The 24174-nt window shown below is 37.9% G+C and overlaps 1 long non-coding RNA gene across 3 annotated transcripts in view; it reads right to left on the bottom strand.

The window, feature by feature from the left end:
• Window positions 1-24174, bottom strand: part of LOC128519182 (uncharacterized) — a 51383-nt gene that overhangs the window by 26064 nt on the left and 1145 nt on the right. Inside the window, exons 2-3 of one of the 3 annotated variants that reach the window (XR_008357838.1) lie at window positions 21789-21891; window positions 13093-13244 (exon numbers count right to left, since the gene is read on the bottom strand). This is a non-coding gene — a long non-coding RNA (uncharacterized LOC128519182). Of the gene's footprint in view, window positions 1-13092; window positions 13245-18536; window positions 20388-21788; window positions 21892-24174 lie in introns of those variants that run through there. The other 2 variants (XR_008357837.1, XR_008357836.1) reach the window with 2 other exon arrangements.

Here is a 24174-nt window from a genome sequence, read left to right as displayed (position 1 = left end):
GTGTGTGTGTGTGTGTGAAGCAGAGAGGGGGTGCTTTACACACACACACAAACACACTCACAAAAGGCAAGAAAGACAAAGAGAGAGAGAGAGAGAGAGAGAGAGAGAGTGTGTGTGTAACCTGGCACGTTGTCAAATTACGCACACGAAGACACAATACGAGAGAGGGTGAGAAAATGTTTTTTTTAACCTCTCTAATGAAACTTTCTTTTGCCTTGCACGCATGCACACACGTGTGTTATAAGAAACAGTACACACATGCTTACAAACATAAAATAAAATATGTTTTACACACCGTGTTATAGTAAACAAAACACACGTGCACAGATGTTGATTAAAACAGTGAGAGCCGCACACTTGGACCCAGCAGGGGAGACGATTACCCACAATTCCGCAGCGCAAGAGAGAGAAAAACCATTGGCTCAGTTGTGATCATGTGACGCTCGGCGTCAAAACAAGAAGCGCATGCACGATACAAGATACTCAGTGCTCGTAAACCAAGACTTGCTCATTTTTCAAATCAAAATTTATTAAAAATCTTTGCTCGTCTTGCGGAACACTGGCAAACTGCGTTACTCGCAATCCGTGGTTTCACTTTATATTTTTTGGTAAATCAAAGTAACAATACTTTAGCAACTTTTTTATAACCCTCTATTACTCCCCATAAAATTCACTGAAATACCCCAAAAGGTTTCAAACCTTTCTCCAAACCCACATTCTCCAACACAATCTCCAACACGACATACCGTAGGACTTAACACTCTGAGCTGCTTTCTCACTACCCACCACATTGCTCATATGGCACATTTGCACATTTCACACATTCCAAAACTGCAAACTTTAAACTGCGACACACACATTACACACATTCACACAGTACACATGGCACACTTGCAAATTTTGCGCAGCACAAAACTGTAAACTTTGAAATGCAACCTTGCACACTATTCTGCCCATTTTCCTGCCCATAACTGGACATGGTTCTACATTACATTTCAACTCCTCCATATTTCATTTTATTATATTTCATTATTTTATTATATATATATATATATATATATATATATATATATATATATATAAAAATTATTGTATTGTTTGTACATAATATAGATTTAAAAGTTCTTTACAGCTAAAGTTTATTTACATATTTCTCTATATTTCTAATATGTAAAATTCTCTTATTTTACACACTGAACCTTTCTCTTTAAAATTTGAGGTCATCAGCAGTCATATAAGCATTTTGCTTCGTATCATACTGTATATGACTGTATATGTGAAGAATAAAATTTGAATTTGAAACTGATTTTATTGAAAGTAGGCAATTTTTATTTTTTAATCAATGTTTGTTCAATTTCAGGGTTTATATTACAGAGTGTAAAAGTTGCTTTACTTCCCAGGGAGACCTCTGTTTCATGTCTTATGTCTGTGTTTCCTTCTAGCTACTTATTTTATTTATGCTATGCATATAAGAAGTCCTGGCTTGCACTCTGCACCGAATATACAGTCACCCTATACATGTACTGTATATACTGACTGCGACAATACGTAACTATCTCTTTTTTCTGCCGTCACTCAATAGATCAGGCATGAAACCTTACAATTTTGTACCTGAGCCTCCAACAACGAAAGTGGACTCACTTTCATATAACTTAAACACTTGTCCTGTAATATTGAACATCCCACTCAGCCTCCCACTCAGCATGACTAAAAATCAATCTTTGCTATTTGATATCACTCAGGATGTGTTCCCTGTTGAATCTGCTTCCTCTAAAGGTTTCCTTCTATTATCTTCTTAAGGGGTTTTTCCTTGCCACCGTCGCCCTCAGCTTGCTTATCAAAGACAATCAGATCATTTTGATTCATACATATTTTCTTACACATTTCATACTGACTTTCCTCATTTTCTTTTTATCTTGTAAAGCTGCTTCTGCCTGCCAAAACCCACATTCAGAACCAGTCACTGAAGCACTTTCAGCAAATAAAAAATATCTGATGTTACTTTGCATCCTTAATAATTGCTTCTAAGTCATTCCGAATTGCCTTTAAACCATCCATATTTTTTTAATTTACTGTACGGCTACAAAGCTAACTAGCTTCTAACAGAAGTCTGAATCAATTACTGAATCTCTCTCTAGCCCCTGATCAAGGGCACTAATTGGTGTGTGAAACAAGGGATTGTACACACTAGCTTTCCATTGGGATTCAACCACAAAACCCCGGGAATTATCTGATATCTAAAGTAGAAGTGTAATCCCTGCCAAGATGGGACTCTGGCAGGACTGACTATGAAAGCAAAACCAAAAGAGAAAGCAAATCGTATATCAAAAGTTTTTCAGGCATGTTTGCCTCCTCACCTTTGGCTACATAGTGCCGGTAAACATTTAAAACTCACATTACTTATACTAACTGTTATTCATTTACTATAGGTCTGCAGTTCTGTCAGTAGTGGTTATTTAGTTCCTCCAGTATCTGAAGGATATATGCTAAAAAAAAAAATAATAATAACTGGTCACATAAATTGTATTGAATCAATGTCACACAAAAGTATGAGGCGCCGTATAGGGCTTAAATCAAACTTTACTCACGCACACACATATGAAACACTTGCATACACATATATGAAACACTCACACATACATATATACTACTAACTGCTCAAACAACTACATATGAAACACTTGCATACACATATATGAAACACTTACACATACATATATACTACTAACTGCTCAAACAACTACATATGAAATGCGCGCGCACATACATACATACTTTCCGCGCATATACATACATACTTTCCGCGCACATACATACATACTTTTCACGCACACACATACATACTTTCCGCGCACACACATACATACTTTCCGCGCACACACATACATACTTTCCGCGCACACACATACAAACTCTTCTCGCACATTCACCTATGAGATTCTCAGTGTAACCGGAAGGCATTTCAGTGTAACCGGAAGGCATTTCAGTGTAGACGGACTTGTCGCTTCATTCTCCCTGAATGGTAGTACTGGTTTGTATCATCACTGCTCAATCACATGGCATATTCAGAACTATCCACATAATGTCTGAATATTTCAGCGGCAGAAAACGCAGGTGATGATTTGCAAAAAGAAAATTAAAGCACGGAATCTGTGTCTAATATGTCGGATCCTACAACAGAAAGAAATACTGTTTTGTGAAATGTGTTTCCTCGCCTTCGCTAATATGAACAACAACTCATCGGAATCCCACGGGACAAACATTGTTCCGACCCCCATATCACCCACTTTTGTGGTGATAAATAAATCACTCGTTGTCTTCTAAACTGTCCATTAACGGTCTATTTAAGAAACGCTACTACTAATCAGGGAGAATGAAGTTCATATACATTGAATTGACTACACCCTACACCCTACTCCCTGCGCAGGAAATGTCTGAAAAGGGAACTTCACTCTACAAAATTCCACCATTCAGAACACCATGCAACGTCACTTCCACCTTGCGTTACCATGGTAACACAAGCACCTCGGATACCTGCTGCTGTGGAAATTTCACGCTACGGACATTAAATATAGATTATTTATTGAAACAAAAACTGATACCATAAAAAATATAAAACGTATTATTTATTTATTTTTACAGATTACTAGCCTATATAATACGAATGGTTTCTTTATTAAATCAAAATGTAAATTATTGTGTCCTATTTATATGATGTCCTCGCCTCGATAATAATTATAATAAAAATATAAATTCTTTTTCGAGTAAAATCTTTTCACACTCCAGCGATATGTAATGACTTATAGGAAATTATCCATTCCCTTTTCCGCTAAACTGAAGATCCGTTGTTCACTCGTTCCCTACACCGCTACAGTTGGCTTTGTGCGCGTGCACAGAAAGTATGTATGTGTGTGCGTGCGTGCGTGTGCGCGGAAAGTGTGTATGTATATGCGCGGAAAGTATGTATGTATGTATGTGCGCGGAAAGTATGTATGTATGTGCGCGGAAAGTATGTATGTATGTGTGCGGAAAGTATGTATGTATGTGCGCGGAAAGTATGTATGTATGTATGTGCGCGCACATTTCATATGTAGTTGTTTGAGCAGTTAGTAGTATATATGTATGTGTAAGTGTTTCATATATGTGTATGCAAGTGTTTCATATGTAGTTGTTTGAGCAGTTAGTAGTATATATGTATGTGTGAGTGTTTCATATATGTGTGTGCGTGAGTAAAGTTTGATTTAAGCCCTATACGGCGCCTCATACAAAAGTGCATGTTGTTTGTTACGTTGATGTTTTAATGATAAGAGCCCTGACGCAGGGCTTTAGAGGGGGTCAGTGAAATAGGAGTTGTGAGAGTGCTTATGAGAGGCACAGGAAGACCTTTCCGTTTGGAGATGGCGTGGGATTATTAATGATGAAACTTAAAAGGAAATCAAATGGGAATTGAAAATAAAAATAAACAGAGCTCCGCCGTTTACGCGAGAACGATCGGGGCTTTGGAAAACAAAACGAAACTATATCCTCTCGGGGCCTTTGCCCTTACTGAGGATTTGTATCGAGAGACAGAAAGACAGAGTAGAGTTAGTGCACTATAACTGAGAGTGCACGCTGCACGGGGGCGTGTCGCTCTCTCTTTCTCTCTCTCACACTCGCTGGCGTTTTAGACAGGCAGAGGCTGGGGCTTTGTCTGTCTGTCTATCTATGTATTTATCTTTCTTTCTTGCTTTTCTTTGGCCCTGATACCTTTACCGGTGCTACGTAATGATCAGGACCCTTATATAAACACGCTTAGTCCTGCACAGGCGAAGGCGCGGCCATTTATACACGTGGTTGCCCGGCAAAGCCGCCGTCAGGCAATCAAATAACGATTACACGAAGTGGTCGCGGTATCAGGACCCTTATATAAACACGCCGCCAGGTGCGGCTCATTCGGGCTGATTGCCGGACGGCGGCGTTGCCTGGCAACCCCGTGTATAAATGGCCGCGCCTTCCCCTATTCAAAACTCCGCGTGGTAGCAGCTTGCAGATCTGCTCGTTCAGAACAGTTTGTGCACGGTCGTTACACTGAACATCAGCCCAACCGTGATATCTTCATTACTTATGCTGCATCCTCATGCCTACAACTACGTATTATACTATATTAGACAGTAACTTGTCCTTTAAAAATCATATTTCCAATATCACAAAAACAGCCTTTTTTTTTTTTTTTACATCTTAGAAATATCGCCAAACTTAGGAGCATCTTATCCGTATCTGATGCAGAAAAGCTAGTTCATGCATTCATGACCTCCAGACTGGTGACTATTGTAATGCATTACTAGGTGGTTGTCCTGCATCCTCAATAAACAAGCTTCAGTTAGTCCAAAAATGCAGCCATCAGGGTTCTCACTAGATCCAGAAAATATGATCATATAACCCCAATATTATTATCACTGCACTGGCTACCTGTTCAGTTTAGAATTAATAAAAAAATAGTATTACGAAAAATACAAGGCCTTAAATGGTTTAGCTCCCACATACCCAACCAGTCTTCTGATACGCTATAATCCACCACACTCCTTAAGATCACAAAACTTTGGACTTCTTGTAATTCCCAGAATTTCAAAATCTACAAAAGGGGGTAGGGCTTTTTCATATTTAGCTCCAAAGCTTTGGAATAGCCTTTCAGACAGTGTTCGGGGCTTAGACACATTTTTCCAGTTCAAAAGTAGACTCAAGACGCATCTCTTTAATCTGGCATACGCGTAACTCATCCCATAACTTCATACTCCAGTACACCTATCCTGAATGGCAGCTACGCTAATTCTCTCCATCTGTTCTGTACTTTTCTACCCATCCCGAGGCATCTGGAGATTGTACCAGCTTCAGTAGACAAAGGCCAACCCTGCGAGGATCCTGAGGCATCCAGAGAAGGACCAGCTACAGCTGGATTCTGCTTCATGATGGTTGGAGCTACACATACTGCTCCCAGTGATCCAGATCCCATCTGCCCTCTGCACCTACTGACACATCCCTATGTTGAACTGGACTTCATGTTAATTTAAATAATTTCTGTTATATTGTACTGTACTTTCAGCTGCATAACACACATGGTGTTATATCATCTCTATCTGTTATCACCCAAATGAGGATGGGTTCCCTGTTGAGTCTGGTTCCTCTCAAAGTTTCTTCCTATTGCCATTTCAGGGAGTTTTTCCTTGCCACTGTTGCCGTCACCCTTGGCTTGCTCATCAGAGACATTTCATTCATTCATCTCATTATTATTTAGACACATTTTTCTCACACATACACAATTTATTATTATTATTATTTATTTATTTTTAAATTATTTTTTAATGAATTTATTTTATTTTTGTAAAGCTGCTTTAAGACAATGACCATTGTTAAAAGCGCTATATAAATAAACTAAAATTGAATTGAATTGAACTACGTCACAGGCGTGCTGCTATTTAGTACAGCAGCATGACCTCTCTTGTAAATGATTTATCGTTCATACCATTGTGAAAAGACAATGTAAGCAATGGCTACAATATATTTAAACGTTTAAATCGTATGTAAGTAGGAGAAAAATTATTTTAATTACATTTTTACGCTAAGATTCTGAAGTAAAAAAGTATTAAGTTATTTTGATGATCAGCTTCTAGAAACTTCTCTGACCGCAGGGCAAAACAAGATGCAAAAAAAGATACAACACTGATGCACATGACACTTTATGAAGACATAAATATGCGAAAGTGTGGTGTTAAATAGCTAATGGTCTCAGACAGTTCTCCTTAAAATGGAGAAATTTGCCGCACTACTTCTTGGAGCTGAAGCTATACGGCAACCGATTGAAGAAAGGGTTCAAAAGTTTGCTGCATTATGTTTGGGTTGCTTCAGGTTGAAAGTGTTTCATAACCAGATAACTGATTCAATCAGGTTTTCTCTTATTTCAGTGTGATAAGAAATGAATGAATTGCTGCACGAGTCTGGAATGAGGGTATTTTTGTAACTGTATATTGTGTTTTTTTCATCTCATATTAGCATATGTTCACAGCTGTTTAGATATGTGTCAGTGCTGTTATGTTGAGCTGGCTTCTGCTTCTCTGTGTTTACCGCGTTGCTTAAACGCAGTGTTTTGTCACCCGTGCTGCTTTTCCTCTTTATCACATCAGTTCCATGTCTGTGTCTCTGGCTAACCACCAAACCATAAATCTCACTTTGTACCATATGCTTTTTTTGTATTAAAAGTATATGTATATATTTTTTTTAACAGTATTAATTGTATTTTGTGTTCCGTTTGCCCCAGTGTAAAGGGACTTTCCTTTTTTTGCCTGTAGAGGGGGCGTTAGGGGGAAATTTCCCATGAGTCCAGGCAGAAAGCCGGGTTCTTACCAGAAACCATGTGACATCTCAGCAAGCTCGCTTTTGTGTGCCCAATTGTCTGCAGGACCATCCCTGACCACACTGAGGCTATTTAAATCACCAAGAAAAAAAGGGGGGTCATTTCAAGAATGTGTCGAAAAGCTGAAAAATCAGTGGGTTTCATTTTCAGTGAACCCACATGGGGAGGTTAAAACATAAAAGTGATGACTGGCAGGTTGTACATAGTTTTGATCTTTCTGTTACACTGATAAGCATATCTATGGCCAGCTAAGATGAGAATGAAAGCCTTACTGTCATTTTAGTGTATCAGAAGATCAAGTCACATATTTTTCCTGCATGAAAATGTAAGGGAGGGCTGTTCTGGTGAGGACAAGGCAGGTTGTTGGGAAATTACCATTTTTTTCCCTAAGATGTGCTATTGCAGAATAGCTTTCAAGATCAATAGTTGTTTTGAGGGAAGGAAAGAAAAGTCTATATTTTATTATTTATCTATAATAGCTATGTATTATATTTATATAACACTAAAATGATAAACATTTATGGTGAAGACGTTGTGTTTAAATCATAAAGCAAAGTCAAACTGTGACAGAAGGGTACAAACAGGATACTAAAGAGGATCGGGAAAGTTATAAAGGTGAACAGATGTACGCCGATCAGCAATAATATTACAGCCCAAAACATCAATCCCAATATTGTGGAGTTTCCTTTTGTGCTGCCAAGGGGTAGGTAGTGGTGTCTGGCACTGGGAGATTTGTCCAAAACATTCCATGGATGCTCAAACGGATTGGGATCTTGGGAATTTGGAGAACAAATCAATCCACACGTCCCTTACACAGCAGGCTGTGGTATACTATTTTTTTCTGTGGGAGCAGACAGGCATATTCTCATTCCACCTCAATTTATCATTAATTAGACTTTTACATTTTTTTAATGAAAGCCATGTCATGATTAATGACTATTTAAAATTGTATTAAATGATATGGATCACAGTTCATTCCTGTCATTTACTGTCAACACTGTCATTCCTTTCCCATCTCATGAAGGGAGTAAGACTCCTTACAGAAAACTTCATCATAACCATTTTACATGATTTAATTATATTTATTTATTTATTTATTATAAGCCTTAATGATCTGCCATATAAGTCCCTCTGTTTGCTGTTTCTACTGGAATTATGACCTATAAAAAGTGATGATTTTAAGTTGCATTACTGGCAGAACTTCTGCTACAGAATATGAATTACCACCATAAGGGGAAATTCGATTCAGAAATTCATCAAAACTGTTTTCCTTTTCATGGGGTATGCAAACTTTTGCACTCAATTATGGAAAGAGCAGATCTTAAGTAAGTGAAATGTTGTGGTGAAAATGTTCTCATGCTCAGGAGACAAGTTTTGGGTTCTTTCAGAATCGTACCAAGGCCATTATTTTGCTAACTCTCACAGAAGAACACTCCAGAGGTTTGGTTACCGAAACCATAAAGTAACATGAATAATAAAGGACTGATAAAGGATTTTTTGTTGAACATTGCTGGAAGTGGAGACACAACTCAGGAGCTGGATCGAAGTTGTCCTTATCAGTGACACACATGGATCACAAACTGTCCTTGAGCTGCAAATACAGTATGCAGCTTTTTCACCCTGTCACATGGGCGTCCCAACCCCTGTCCAATCTAAATGACACGTTGTTTAGTGTGTTCACTCTAGTGTGTGTTTGATATGATGAAAAAGCCTGACCTTGATTTGTCTATAGTGTCCAGCTGTCTCAACACATTCTGTTCCCTGCAGTTCACAGCCTCCTAGTGTGGGGGTTTTAGAAGAAAAACAAAGCACGACTCGCATTACTGTAGCCCTAAGCACAAACCGGAGTAGCCTTTACCAACCACATGCAGAGATGTGTTTTTCTTGGGCTTTGGGTTTTGAATTTCATAATCATTGGTTTATAGTTGCATCGATGAACTGTACTCTCAAGTAAAGGCATGCATGCAAGAGTAAATGTACGAATTATTGAAAAGTTCTGGATATGATCAGTCTATTTTACACACATTTATTTACTTATTTATTCAGGATCATGGGAAGGCCTGGACCCTATCCAAGGCAATTCATGGCACAAGGCAGGGTACACCATGTGTGTCGTCTCAACCCATCACAAGGCACAATTAGTCAAACTCAATCATAAACTACAGGCACTATGGAAACACCAATTAGCCACATGGGGGGGAAGGGCAACAACATAGCCAACCAGAAGCGGGGCACCAGGATGGGTTAGATAGGGCCAGAAGGCAGAAGGGGTCTGGAACACTGGGAGCACAGGAGTGCCATGTGTAGCTTGCGAGAGAGAGAGAGAGAGAGAAGTTAACACTACTAGGTTAGCAAAACATTTTCTAATAATTGAATAATAAATTAGCAATAATTGTAGGAATTAAAATGTATATACAGGTACAGGACATCGATCAGCCATAACATTAACTTACAAATGCCCACAAGGACCAAAGGCCAGCACATCTTGCCCGACTCCACCCCCTAACCCCAGCAGGCACAAGAGAAATTTACACAGTACTGGGTATAATGTTTTTTGCTGTAATGTTATGGCATAAACATATTAAATTGTTCTAAAACATGTTAACTGGAAAATTGGTTGGAATGCTGCTATTGTTGACTGGTGGTCCAGTAAGCAAAGTTTGTCCTGTCCTCTAAACGGATGGGATGGTGTTACACTATTTGATGTCAATCAGAGCAACATCAACCAATTTTAAGAGAGACTACTGTATGTACTGTATGTAGAAAAGAGCATATAGTGCTATCCTTATAATGTCGTACGCTGGCATGTGACACAGTCTAAGCAGCAGTTTCTTATACCCCTCATCTTGGATGATGGAGGGTGGATAAGGCATAAAAATAAAATACAATTAAATTTAATTAAAAGATTTGAAAAGCGAATTTTACTTTGACTCGAGCTACGTTGTGGAAACATTACGCAAGTAAATATGTAATTTAAAACATAATTACAGGGTAGTGTTTAAAGTAACCTTTTTAGAACTTGGAGAATTATAACTGAATATCTGTTTAAGCCTGATTGCATTGTTTGTTTTCCTGCCTGTATTTTGACCACAAAAAGCTCCTACATAATGCTATACATACAGTAAAAAATGTTTTTTAAATATTTTGATATCTGGTATTGTGTATGAAGTTCTCTAAAATTCCAAAAGTCCCAGCAGGATGTTGGGATCAAGATTACATGATGAAATGAAACATTACTCATAATGACAAGTAGAAACCTGTAGACTCTCAGGTGCTCTTACTTAGTATTCTGACTCATACGTTCTCTCACACTTGTTGCCATTGGAGCCAACTATGCTTTTACCAGTCCTAACTAATACTGCCTAACTAACTAGTTAAGGCTAGATTTCTAATTTTCAGTAATCGCCATGACACACTTAAAAGCTGGAATATTGGCAAAGAATTTTTTTTGAATGTAACACATACATAAATCTCCTTATATTCCATGGCTAACAAAAACGTTTTCCCCAGTTATCTGTTCTCAATGTTTCTCAATCTGAAGTCACTTGGCACTTTTCCTTTTTTAAAGGGTACTAAGACATATCAGATGACAATGTTGACAATGTAAAATGTTGTGAAATTATATTAAAAAAAAAAAAGTACAGGGCCGTTCAAGACAAAGCGGGACTTGTGTGTATAGTGTGTGAATTGTGCAGAAAAACTGAACACAATTATGAGAGTAAAAACTCTCCATATAATCTCTTGATCCCCTTATCGCCTGAAATGCTTCACGTCTGAAATGCTAGCCTTCCAGGAACTTTAATGGCTTGAACGTGGAAATTCTGTGAAGTAAGGTCAGGACTGTACAGGGGTGTTGCATTACCTCCCAGCTGTGTTTTAATAATGTGCAGGTGGTTTTGGTAAAGGATCGTATGTACAATTCCAAAAGATATGTGTGGCCTCTTCCACAAGTTGGACACAAGTTAGGAATGATGAGCAGTGTGCTTAGAGCCACTGAAAGCCCCTCATACAGCAGCAGCCTAAAGCAATGTTTATGGGTAACTTTAATGTATGAAATTTTTTTTTATGGATTTAAAATCAAAGGACAAAAGTGTCCTTGAATACGGATTTATATCATGGAAAAAATATCTTATCTTTCCTTTTGGACATAATGGAAACAACAACCATTTCCCATGCATTTAGTCACCGGCTCATTGCTTTCATTACTTCCGCTTCTTACTTCCTTAAAGCTACTTTTAGGTCCGCTTAGTTGGACGTCATTTTTCCACATCTTTGAAGCCGCTTCTCGTGTGCCAAGTTTTCATGGTCTTCTCTTAAATACGGTTTAAAAAAAAAGGGATTTTGGCCTCATGTAGCCTTTACATATTGATATTATGTCTATTTTACTTTTGTAATGTAGGCTACTTGATTGTATTTAATTTGTTTAACTGAAACACTTTCACCATAATTTTAAACATATTGTTACTCATTTTTTTTCAACTTAAAACAACATATTTTACTTGCCTTAAATTTTAATATTTTTATACATAAATAACTTTTTCAGTGTACTAAAACTTAGTGTATGGTAAACTGATTAAACTAATTTGCTCCCAGTGTGTGAATTTAAGAGCGTCCATGTAAGAGCTTGCTTGGTACGCCCTAGATTTCCCACTTCTCCTAACTTCTTGATGGTTTGTGAATGAATGAATAAATAAATGAATGAACAACATATTTTATATACTTTGAGTATTCTGAAATCTAGTTTAGTATATATTTACATTGTACTCTCCCATTTACAAGCACACAGCTAAAAACTGAACCTGGAACTGAGATAAATGGATTATGTAATTTCTACAGAAATACACATCATATTTGGAAACTGCCTAAATTCTTGGGTACTTCCCTGGCTGTATTGTCTGCGTTCCATTTTATTTTATTTTATTTTTGAGTCATATTGATTAAGGAGAGTGATTTGGCTAATGTAGGACAAAATCCACAATTCTGTATTTGCTTTCAGTTGTATAAGCATTCGCCAGAATCAGAGCACTTAAGGCTTTCCTTCTCACGCCACTATAGACAATTGATCTACCTCCACTTGTAACTAACAAATGACTAGAGTGATTAAGATCAGTAGCAATAACCTTTTGACTGTTGGGGTCATATCCGCTATATTTAAGAAAACTGAACCATATCCTGTCTTTTCCTGGTTAAATCTTTGTTATATGTTCTGAGTTCAAGCTGTCTAATTATTGGTTTGGTATGGAAATAGAGGATCTAGAAAAGTATTTTGGGTGCTAGTTTAAGGAACTAGAAACAAAGTGGCCATTTTTAAAAATGCTGTATTTTAGCACATTTTAGCTGTCCAGTGATTGTCCTAGTAATCCTAGAGTTCTATTTAATATCAAAGCAAAATTAACTAGAAGTAAGACCACTGCAGAAATCTCCACAACAACAACAACACACAGTAGTGAGGACTTCATGAACTTTTTTAAATAACCTAATCATAAATATTAGGCTAATTCATGCTTTGAAACAGACAATTTAATTGATACAGATAATAAACTAACTCCATCACATCAGAACCTAGCATACTTTATGCCCATAAAGAGAATTAGCAAATTTCACTCATCTCTTCTGCAAAATCATTAATCTGTGTATTAGATCCTATACCGACACATTTTCTCAAGCAGATAGTACCAGCAATAACAGAACCCCTGTTGAAAATAATTAACTTTTTACTCAGCAGTGAGTATATCCCAAAATATTTTTAATTACCAGTTATTAAACCACTAATTAAAAAACCTACCCAAGGCCGATATCAAAGATCTTCATCTCCAAGTTTCTGGAAAAGGTAGTAGCACAGCAGCTCTGTTCATATCTACATAGAAATATCATAAACGAACTGTAACAGTCAGGATTTAGGCCTCATCACAGCACAAATACAGCACTTCAACAGCTTAATAAAGTTGAGAGTTGAAGTTGAGTGTGAATAACATAAGAGACTAGATGTTAATTTACTTCCTACTGCTTAATTCTGCTTAAGACAGAAGTTCTAGTCATGCGACCACATGCAGCTAGAAGCAAGCTTTTTGATCACACTGTAACTTTAGATGGCCTTTTTGTTCCACCAAGTGCAACAATAAAAGACCTCAGTGTGATTGTAGATTCCAGTCTTTCATTTGACGCTCATGTAGATAATATTACCAGGATAGCATTTTTTCACCTCAGAAATATTGAAAAGATAAGGAATATATATTCTCACTAAACGATGCAGGAAAACTAGTTCGTGCTTTTATCACCTCTAGGTTGGACTATTGTAACACCTTACTGTCTGGTTGTCTAACTAGGTGTATAAACAAGATTCAGTTAGTCCAGAATGCAGCAGATTGAAAACCAGTCACCTCATCCTCACTAAAACGAGAAGATACGAGCACATCACCGCTATCTTATCCACACTGCATTGGCTCCCGGTGAAATTTTGCATCTTGCATTTCGTTTTAAAATACTACTTTTGACATTTAGAGCATTAAATGGTCTCGCACCGCAGTATCTGAGTGACCTGCAATCTGCACTTAATATACATTCACCTTATATATTGTGTAACCGTGACCATATCTTACTGTTAGGTATGGTCACATCTCTCCTTCTCTTTTCTTCTCTCTCTTCTCGTCCCTCTCTCCCTCTCTTTCCCTGTTCCTGTGATCCAGACCTTCTGGTTGAAGCTTTCATCGCATGGATCCCCCGCGTGGTCTGCCTGGGATGCGTGTGGTGACTGGGGATGGTTCCACTTTACCACGAAGACGGTCCTGGCCTCGGCTGATGCTGACAGCTGTTCTTGGAGGACTTGTGACTGAAGTGACACTCAATAGTTCAGGACTGGAATTTCCTACAAGACTACCTGAGCCTCCAACAACAAACTGGACTTTGTAACAAAGATGTACTTCACACAGAGGTAAGTTTCAAGATGAGTAGTTTTATTTGCAGTTAGCGTACTTAGCGGCAGGCTATGGCTATAGAGCATCGGTAGGAACCGAGAGGAAGGTTTCGGAGGATTACTTGTTACTAGTTACGACCCACGGTGACTTGGTCCTTTTCTGTAGTGCCCAAGAGAGTACTGCCGTACTGGAGCGAATCGGGTGTCGAGGAGATTCGGCGGAGACCCACGCACCACGGTACTGCGGCGCTTCCTCGTCCAGGGACGGTGAGCAGGAAAGCTTCTGAAAACAGAGACACAGGTAAGTATACAGGTAAGTCTTTCTCTTTTCATTCGGAAGATCATGAGATGAGTCCACCCTCGTATGTACGAGCTCGGACGACGACTGAGGCGTGGTGCGTGGTCTTTATGTGTTCTGGTTGATTGGCTTCAGGTGGTGGTGATTAGTATTCTGGTGATAGAGGTCGCTGAGTCTGATTTGTTTCGGAGCCTGGCCTGACTGTGACAGACTTCATATAAACTTAAACACATCTCCTGTTATACTTAACTTCCAGCCTCCTACAGTATGACAGCAGATCAATCCCTGCTATACGTTATCACCCAAATGAGGATGGGTTCCCTGTTGAGTCTGGTTCCTCTCAAGGTTTTTTCCTATTGCCATCTCAGGGAGTTTTTTTCTTGCCACTGTTGCTGTCACCCTTGGCTTGCTCATCAGAGACAATCTTATCATTTTTATTCATACACATTTCATACAAACTTCCATAATTCTTTTGATTGTGTAAAGCTGCTTTGCGACAATGACAATTGTTTAAAGCGCTATACACATAAAATTGAATTGAATTGAATCATCCAAAACTGTACTTAACACGTCTTTGATGTTACTGTCATTCATTCATACTCTATACCGGTTATTCTGTTCAGGGTTGCAGAAGGCCTGGAGCCTATCCCAGGGGACTTGGCTGACTTGAAAGCAATAATTAGCCTAATCTGCATGTCTTGGAACTTTGGGAGGAAACCCATCAACCATGGGGACAAGGTGGGACTCGACTATCTTATCACATTGCTTGGTGGGTTTCCTCTGGGTACTCAGGTTTCCTCCCACAGTCCAAAGACCTGCAGATTAGGCTAATTGGCATTCCCAAATTGCATGTAGTGTGTGAGTGTGTGTGTGCCGTGTGATGGATTGGCACTCTGTTCAGGGTGTACACTGCACCGTGCCCTAAGTCTCCTGGGATAGGCTTCAGGCCCCCCGCGACCCTGAATAGAGGATGAAGCGGTATAGATGATGAGGGAGTGAGTGAGAGAGCAACCACATGGCTGGTTCTACATGTACTGTATATTATAGGTATTGATGCAATGGACTGAATGTTAGATAGTGTGTGTCTTAATGAATTTAACTTTAATCCTGAACAACTATTAGTTAAACGCATTAGATAGATGACAAGCTTGTTATTTTGCGGTGAAAGGAAGAAATCACTTGTCTTTTATCTCACAAGCTGGCATTCTCTAGTGGAGCTTTGCTTTGTGAAAAAAAATCAATGAGTGTCTGTTTTAAGAGACCCTGGAGACAGTTGAACATAAAAAAATACTGATCAGTAGTTACTTAATTTATCACTTGTTTTGACAGGCTTTCCCCCATTATTTTATGATCCCTAAGATCCCACAGTCATCTGTTATATTTTTATCCGTCTCCTGTCCATTACTATTTGTATCTTAGTTGTCCTTGATTTTACCTTCTATAACGCTTATCCTGTGTACAGGTTCACAGGGGCCGGGAGCCTATCAATAATAATAATAATAATAATAATAATAATAATAATAAAAATAATAATTTATTAAAGATGTATGGAGATTTTTTTTTTACAGATTACTAGCTTACTGGATTTCTTGTTTACATAAAATTTTAAATTATTGTGTCCTATTAATATGATGTTGTCTTCGATTATAATAATAATACATAAATGAATCCTTTTCTAAGCATCCGAGTTTTTTTTTCTTTCTTTTTTACACTCGACTTATGGGAAATTTTTCATTCCCTTTTCCGGTGAAGTAAAGATCCACTGTTTAGTTGTTCCCGACACCATTCGCAGCTTCCTTCGAGCTGAATTTTTTTTTGTGGATAGGGGGAGTTTCCCCAGATTTTCTCCCTAATTTAGTCATGTCCAATTCCTCCCCGTCACTAGGGGGCTCCCACATTAAGGCTACTACTACCATTCCGTCGGGAGGGTGGGAGACTATCAAGTGTTTCCTCCGAACCATGTGATGCCAGCCGACCGCAACTTTTCGAACTGCTTGCTCATGCACCATTTGGGGGCGGTGTAACACACTCAGAGGACAGCGCTATCCGCTCCTTTCGCTTGCATAAGCTCACATACGCCCCTGAATGGCTGTAGAGCCGTGATTAATGTGAGAGCACTAAGTACCTCTCATCCCTCCCCTCTGAGAGAGCTCGGGCAATCAGCTCTCTCTAGAGATCCGGCTGCGAGTTACAGCATCACCCGGGAATCGAACTTGCGATCTCCAGATGATAGGGCGAGCACTTTACCACACTGTGAAGTATGCTTTGCAGTTTACTTTAGGCCAATTGGAATGCACCTTTAGAGCACAAGGTGGGGTAGACCGTAGACAGGGCCACAAATTGGGAAAGACAATGAACCAACTCGGCATGTTTTTGGATTGTGGGAGGAAACCAGAGTACCCAGAGGTAAACTTGGAGAAACCCACCAAACATGTGGGGGACATGCAAGCACCATGTAAATAGAACCAAGGCAGGAATTGAACTCTCAATCCTTCAGGCCACAGTGCTAACCGCTAAAGCCACTGTGTCACACTCCTTCGTTTTAAGCTGCCTATTTCTTTTTTTTTTTTTAAATAAAAATAGAGGATCTAGATTTGCATGCTATTGCATTTTTTCTGCGTTATAATGTAATTTTTTTTTTAACATAAAGCCTAGTTTTGTAATATTATTACCCGTGCACACTGTAAAATGATCCAGATGAAATCTGGCCTAAGTTAACCTAACGGACATGTTCTTCATGTCAAATTATATGTTAAAGATCTACAGTAAAAAGCCAAATTAAAGGCAATGACTACTTTCTGACTCAGCACCATCCCAGACACTTAAAATAAATGACTGTAAGATTATTTCCCCAATCATTGTTTCCTCTAATCTTGAATGGTCTGAATGATTGTTGTGCTCATTGTTCTATACCCCTTTAGTGTGGACCTTGGCTCATCTAATGTTTTTGGAACATAATTTATTAACTTTTTTTTTTAGCCATATGAGGTGTTCCAATTCCATGGACTTTCCTTTCCTTTTATTATTTTCTACATTGTAAAACAATCGTTTCTAAAGTTATTAAAGTTTATACTTAAAATGTCACACAAATGATTAACCTTGTGTCTTTCATGTGAACTCATGTTTGAATTTTAGATTTACTATGATTTGTCTGTTAAAGAATTATTTTCTACCATTTATTAGTTTTAAGCCAAATTGATTTAAGCAAGTAAGAAGAGATATGCATATGTAGGTGTTCGTGGGACATACAGTATGTTCCTGTTCTTGTCCCACAACAGGTCAAAACCACCAAGTAATTAAATCACTTTGATTGAAGGGCTACACAAGGGTTTGGTGTGAGCAAGTGTGGACTCATTCATGTTTCCAGAGTATATTTTCCCAGTTAAGTGGACTTTTCCTTTGACTGTGAAACACTTCCGTCACTGTGGTTATTCTTTCCACCCTGCTGGTATATGATCCTGGTGCATTTCTACTGTAGTGACTAATTAGCACAAGCTACCTGAGAAACTTCCACATTCCAAGAAAAAAATGTTACAGTGTGTTCATTCTTTTTTTTTTCTTTTGCAGTCATGCAACCTATTTAATGAAAAATAAACAAACCTACACAATAGTAACATAATTATAATCAATCTATACGCCTAAATATATGAGGCGTATCAGTCTCTACAAATAAGACCATGAATATAACATATAATAATTGGTATATAGGATGTTTCATACATTTTATTAAGCCAAGCAGCTCTTATTCCTTAAAATCCCCAGAACTGACAAATATTTTTAATGAAAGAATCATTCATGTGATTAAAATGTACGAAGTCGCGGATTTCCTCTTAAACCTGGTTGTCTCTGTAGAAAAAGCGTTAATTGCTGGAGACTTTAATATTCAATCCAGAAGACCCACTGAGAACAGCAGTCATGTCTGTAGGAGTAAATCAGTGTGTAGTAAGAGCCACTCATGAAGCAGGTCGCACTTTAGATTGAACAATATCTTTTCAATTAAGTATAAGAAATATAATGACACTTCCACAGTCTGAAGTTATTTCAGATCACTATCTTGTCTCATTTAAAGTGTGTCATAGTCATAATGTATGTTACCACATTACAGTAAACGTACATTTAAATCAACAACCAAACAGAGCTTATAGTCATCTCCCAGAGTTATCAACTTTTATTGGATCACCGTCTGACCCCACAGAACTCGATCAGGTCACTGAATATTTAGACTTAACATTCTGTTACACCTTAGATAATGTAGCTCTCTGGTAAAATGATCACACACACGTCTAAAATAGACTGCTCAAAAATTTGAATGTAAATGGCATCAAACTAAATATTTAGTATTTTAAATAGTATGGAAGGAGAGCATCTTCAACATATCTCTCCACTCCTAGATTTTTATTTTAAAAAATAGCTTTTTTTTTTGCTAAATTAACTATAAGACCACTACAGAAATCTCTGCATCAATAACATGCAGTAGTAACAACTTAAATAACAGAGAGTGTTAAAGAGAATGAATTAGTTTTACTTATCTCGTCTGCAAAATCTTTAACCTGTGTATTAGATCCTATTCCAACACATTTTTTCAAGCAAATAGTGGCAGCATTAATGGAACCCTGTTAAAAATAGTTATCTCTCCATATAGCAGTGTCACAATTTTTTTTATTAGCAGTTATTAAACCTCTAAGAAACCTGACCTTGACACTTGTGAGCTGTCTAACTACAGTCCAATATCAGCCCTCTCCTTTATATCTAAGATCCTGGAAAAGACAGCGCAATAGCTATGTTCATATCTATATACGGTATGAATAGCATACACAAAATGGATCAGATTTAGACCTAGTGCAGCTTTTGACACCACTGATCATAGCATAATATACCATTGTTCTCCTTCATGAATTTGAAAATGTAAAAGAAATTAAGGAAACGACCCTCTCATGGCTCAGATCCTGTTTGACTTATCATTATCAGTGTGTAGAATTAATTGGTAACTATTCTGCACGTTCTCAAGTAGGTTTGGTGTTTCACAGGGTTCGGTTGTAGCTCACTGCTATTCCCTCTTTACATGCTTTCTCTGAACCTGTCTGACTCATCCTGGTGTCCCACTTCTGGTTGGAGATCATGTTGCATGGAGGCCTTGTGTGGTCTGCTTGGGATGTGTATGGTGACTGGCTCCACTGGTTCCACTTTATCAAGAAGATGGGCATGGCCTCAACTGATGCAGGAAGCTGTTTCCTGAGGACTTGTGACTGCAGTCGCTCAATTGTTTAGGACTGGAATTTCCTACAGTCTACCTAAGCCTTCAATAACTAACTGTGGCTTCCTGGCATAATGATCACACACAGCATTAAGGGAACCTACTTTAAAATAGACTGCTCAAAAATTAGAATGTAAATGGCTTCAAACTAAATAGTTAGTATATTAAACAGCATGGAAGGAGAGCATCTTCAACATATCTCTCCACTCCTAGATTTTTATTTTAAAAAAATAGCTTTTTTTAAAACAAAATTAACTACTGTATAAGACCACTACAGAAATCTCCGCATCAATAACATGCAGTAGTAACGACTTAAATAACAGACCCACTAACTAGACTTCATATTAACTTAAAGACATCTTCTGTTATATTTAACTTCCAGCTGCCTAATATACAGTATGACTGCAGATCAATGCCTGCTATCCATTGTCACCCAAATGAGGAAGGGTTCTTTGTTGAGTCTGGTTCCTCTCAAGGTTTCTTCCTATTGCCATCTCAGAAAGTTTTTCCTTCACCGCGCCCTTGGCTTGCTCATCTGGAAACAATCAGATTATTTTGATTCATACACATTCTCTCACAGTTCATACACATCTCCATAATTTTCTTTTTTTTCGGTAAAAGCTGCTTTGCAACAATGACCATTGCTATAAGTGCTTCACAAATAAAAGGTGAATTTAATTGAATTACTCCAGAAAAGGGAACAGTTGACCTTCCTTTGTTAAAATATCAATTCAGTCTTGTTGTTGTGTAGTTACCTTATTATTAATGACACATTGTTTCATAGTTTTGAAATCACCAATATTGTTCTAGAATGTATAAAAGTAATCTCTAAACAAAATACATTGAATTAGAAGTTGTGTCCAAACTTTTGACTGGTAGTGTACACACCGCATCCTTATTACTCTGAAGTCAAGGCTCTAATGCTGTCTTGTATTATTGCAATAAATATGTAAGTGAATTAAGTTGAACACTACTGACAGGCACACCATCTAAATTCATCCAAATGTCCAGTGTTTTTGCTGTTTACCTCCGATAGTTACATCAGCAGGGTTGTCATGGGGATCTGTAAGCTTGGCCCCCTAAGAATCAGCCACAATGAAATTCCTCAGTCCTTTGTACAGGAAACTCTTCTATCCATGGGTTTGCCAGAACATAGTGAGCTCTGTTGTTTACAGGAATCAGACTCACTTACACTCACTTAACAAAAAAACTAACAAAAATGATTAAAGCAATCCTGGGTTTTCCCCTCCATTAACTTACACCTTTTCTTTCCATCTGATAATATTAGAGACTTTTTAGGAGTATGGAATGCTGCTTTGTTTGGAGCTTTTAAAGTCTATGAATGGGAGTTTCTCTGACTGGTGAGCAAGCACATTAACCAAGGAACAAATTACACTTCACTGTGTGAGAATTAAACAATCTGACTAATAAAGTAAGGAAAAGATTTGGAAATTCTTGGGAAAGTACAATTACAGGAAAAGATATTAATGTGTAACTCAAACAGTCACGAGTAAGCCAAACTTATTCTGCATGGGATGCAACATTCTTTTCAGATTTTGTAAGAGAGCATGTGCTTTGTTGTAGCTGATAATATTAAGAATGAAGCATAGCATAATCTTTGAACTTAGATGTGTGGGAGAAGCAAGCTCTGTTGATAGCTGGGGAAAAGTACTGAATCATAATACTGTGTAACCAGAGGTTGATAGTAACAAGTTACATTTACTCCATTACATTTACTTAAGTTACTTTAAAAAAAAAAAAAAAAAAAAAACTTAAGTAGTTTTACTACACCATACTTTTTATTTTTACTTAAGTAGATTTGCGAAGAAGAAACACTACTTGTACTCGCCACACTCGACTTGTTACTGTTCTAACCATTTATTCTACACACTAAATATTCTTAATTTTTGTCAGAGAAATGCAGCGGTGGACTTACCATGTGACTGTGTTCCACCAATCAGATGTAGCAAAAATAATCACATGGCTCTGTTTGACCAATCAAGCACAAAAACAATAACCACATGTAGTCAAATCTTCATCTGTGGCAGACAGCAAAGAAAACACATCACGGTTAGCTGTTTTATTCAATGTTGCAACGTCAACATACATAATTAGCAAATAAGCTGAAGGTTAAAATTTCTTCTCACATTTGTTCTACTGGACACGGTTTATGGTAAAATGAGACCTCTTGTACATGTTGAAATGGTATTTTCTACCTGCTGAGCCATTTAGAGGGCAACTGAATATACAGTGAAATCTCGGATTGCGAGTAACACGGTTTGCAAATGTTTCGCTAGACGAGCAAAGATTTTTAATAAATTTTGACTTGAAAAACGAGCAAGTCTTGGTTTATGAGTACCGAGTATCATGTATCACGCATGCGCTTCTTGTTTTGACGCCGAGCATCGCGTGATCACAACTGAGCTAGCGAATTGTTCGTTTTTTTGTCACATGACTCTCATAGACGCTATGCAGTGCTGTACACAGGAAACATAATTGAACAGTTCTCAACGAGTCTTCAAGTTCCGAGTCGTTCATTCTTTTGTCATGTGCCTCCCATAGGCGCAATGCGGTGCAGTACACAGGAAACAGAATTGAGCGATTCTTTCTGATTGAGTCTTCAAGTTCTGAGTCATTCGTTTATTTGTCACGTGACGCCCATAGACGCTATGCAGTGCAATAGATTTAAAAGAACAAATTGCAAAGACTCAGACTAGAAGATATGAGGTAAGCTACTCATTCTGTTTATTATAATATGTCCTTAGCTGCATTGTTATATTTTCATTACTGGAACTATAGTTAAAATTTGTGTATGTAGATGTACTGGGGATCTTTTTATTAAAAAAACGAAATGAACTAAATGACTCAAAAAAAGATTTATTCATTTTGATGAACGAGATTCAAAGAACCGAGCCACTAAAATAATTCAAACTTTCCATCACTAAACTGAGCCAATGTTTTTTCTCTCCCTTGCGCTGCGGAAGTGGGTAATCATCTCCTCTCTCTCTCGCCCTTAGTTTGTGTGTGTGTGTGTTTGTAAACCGGCACGGTGTCAAATTACACATAACGACAGGCCCAAACACACACACACACACACACACACACACAGACTCAGCGCGGAAACACTTATCTGTCTGGATTTATTTTTCCTTTTTTTATTAGAAGGTTAAAAATCCATTTTCTTCCTCTGTCGTTATGTGTGTGCGCGCGCGTAATTTGTGTTCCAGCCAAGTTAGATTCCCGCCTCTGTTTGCATGTTCTCTCTGTGTTTAGTGGATTTCCACCATGTACAGTGGTATTTTCCCAAATTTGGCTACGATTAGCCTAATTGGTGTTCCCAAATTGCCCATAATGTATGAATAAATGTACTGTATGTGTGTGTGCCCTGTCCAGGGTGTACCCTGTCTCACCCTGTACCCAGGATAAAGCAGTATAAACAATAAGAGGGTACCATATTTTTATGCAGATTGTAAATGAGTGGTTTGTTAAATCCAACAACTGACTTTTTGTTTTTTAACCTACTGTTAAATCTGTTTTTCTAATTTGCATTCTTTCTAGCTATAGATCCTGCTTATTAAAATAATTTTTAAAAACATGATACTTTTTTTCTACTAATATTTGTTTGTTTTGGAATTGTGACTTTCTGACACACGTGTACAGGCCTGAGATACAATGTGACGTGCTGTTTAAAATAGAAAAACTTGGAGGTGTAGTATGAGACAGCCTGAGGTAAAACTGAGGTCATATTATATTTGGGTTCTCGGGTTTCCTCACACCCATCGGTAGGTGTGAATGTGTGATAATTTGTCTTTATGATACTCTTTGATTGATTGGTACAGTATATGCCTAGTGTTCCAGGGATGGATCCCAAAATGACTTTTATCTTGACCAGGATAAAACCTTTCCCTGCTAGCAAACTAATGTTTGGGCAATGCCTTTTTATTGGGCTAACAGGGCTGATATACTTTTCATCCTTTTTATAATTAATAATCTAATCTATCCAGTAGAAAAAATTTAATCCATGTCAACATTGAGCCGATTATTTCTCTCTTGTTTTGAATATATATATATATATATATATTATTTTATTTTTTATTTTTTTTGCATGTACTTCTGTCACATACTTAGTTTCAGAAAGGAAGGAAGGAAACTTTGCTTCCATTTCTGATTGGTAAACTCTGTGTGAGAACAATTGTCTCCCATGAGTCTTTACCTGCAATCAGTCCAAAGATTGGTTCCTGAGCTCGAAACGATTGCATGCTCACAGACAAAAATCAACTGGTCCAACTGGTGCTCGAAAACTGTTCCCGGACCGTAGTGAG

Source organism: Clarias gariepinus, chromosome 3, assembly GCF_024256425.1.
Source record: "Clarias gariepinus isolate MV-2021 ecotype Netherlands chromosome 3, CGAR_prim_01v2, whole genome shotgun sequence".
Lineage (NCBI taxonomy): Eukaryota > Metazoa > Chordata > Actinopteri > Siluriformes > Clariidae > Clarias > Clarias gariepinus.
Note: the sequence above shows the minus strand (reverse complement) of the source record. Positions and strands in the feature narration are given on the sequence as shown.